The sequence below is a fragment of the Muntiacus reevesi genome, chromosome 17 (assembly GCF_963930625.1).
Source record: "Muntiacus reevesi chromosome 17, mMunRee1.1, whole genome shotgun sequence".
Taxonomy (NCBI): domain Eukaryota; kingdom Metazoa; phylum Chordata; class Mammalia; order Artiodactyla; family Cervidae; genus Muntiacus; species Muntiacus reevesi.
Window position 1 is genome coordinate 6,863,051 of NC_089265.1, and position 1,162 is coordinate 6,864,212.

General features: G+C 33.0%; 1 non-coding gene across 1 annotated transcript; it reads left to right on the top strand.

Moving 5' to 3' along the window:
* Positions 1–426: 426 nt before the first annotated feature.
* LOC136148799 (small nucleolar RNA SNORA41) lies at positions 427–557 on the top strand. The gene has a single exon (XR_010659570.1). It is a non-coding gene; the product is annotated as a small nucleolar RNA SNORA41 (small nucleolar RNA).
* The last annotated feature ends 605 nt before the right edge of the window (positions 558–1,162 follow it).

The following is a 1,162-nucleotide window of genomic DNA, read 5'->3' on the forward strand; positions in this document are numbered from 1 at the left end:
CAAAATGATCTCTACTATCCCGTCAAATTATGCCTTACATTTCATTTGAAGTGCATTTAATAAATGTACTTTCTCCATTTAAAGTACATTTATTAAAGTATTTAAAGTACAAATATTAAAGTACATTTAATAAAATGTACTTTTATAATTAAAATTTTCATGTTATTTCATATTAATAAAAGCAGGAAAAAGAAGTGATCTTTTCAAATGACTTAGTCAAGAAAACATGCCCTATTTACTTATAGGAAAGTATAAATACAGAAATCACATCCAAATTCATAACCTCTCAACAATGCTGATACCTGCACCCTTGCTTTCTTCATAGCTTATGAGCATTCATGGATGAGGAATGGTTGGTAGTCTGATGAGTAAAGAGCATTAGCTCTCAGAGGACAAAATATATTTTAAAAACTTTTGAGGAAAGCATTCCACAGCTACTGGTCTGCAGCTGTTAAAGGTAGCAGCTGTGGCATTCCACTGTGGGAAAGAAACTGTCACACAACTCATCACCTCTTTCTCAGCACAACAGAAAGTGGGCATGTGTGTGACAAACACAAGGTGAAAAAAAAAAAAAACTTTTGAGGAAAGCAGAACAGGAACAATGAAGAAAATATGTTATTTAGAAGGGATTAAATTTCATCAAATTTCTTGGTTATCGTATATAAATAACTAAATCCATTTTACATAAATCAAAGTCCAATCTGAAATATGCTTCCCTCCCAGAGTCTATCATATATTGTCAAGAGCACCCAAACAGAAAGGAAATGACATGGTTAGATTCATGGTTACTCTGTACTATCTAAGCAGCTCATGGAGTGTGGAGCATGTGTAGGGAAGATGCCGTGACTGGATGCTGAGTAATCACTTGGGCTTAGTACTCAAGTCTTACTATGGAGAAAGTGGTTTTGTTTATTAGTTTGCTTTTGCAATTATTTAAAGGTTTAATGTGACAATTTTTATTTTTTTTACATCATGAGTAAATGCTTTTAGATTCTCTATTACAGTTCATTTCATGGTAATATTGATATGTTGGTATTCATTAGTCCTGTGTTTTACCATTTTCCTTTGTGCCCTGTTTTCTAAGGGTATAGGAATGCAGAGGGTAATTACAACCAAGGAAGCAGCCAAATTTATGTACTAAAATAATCAAAGCCCTCAATAT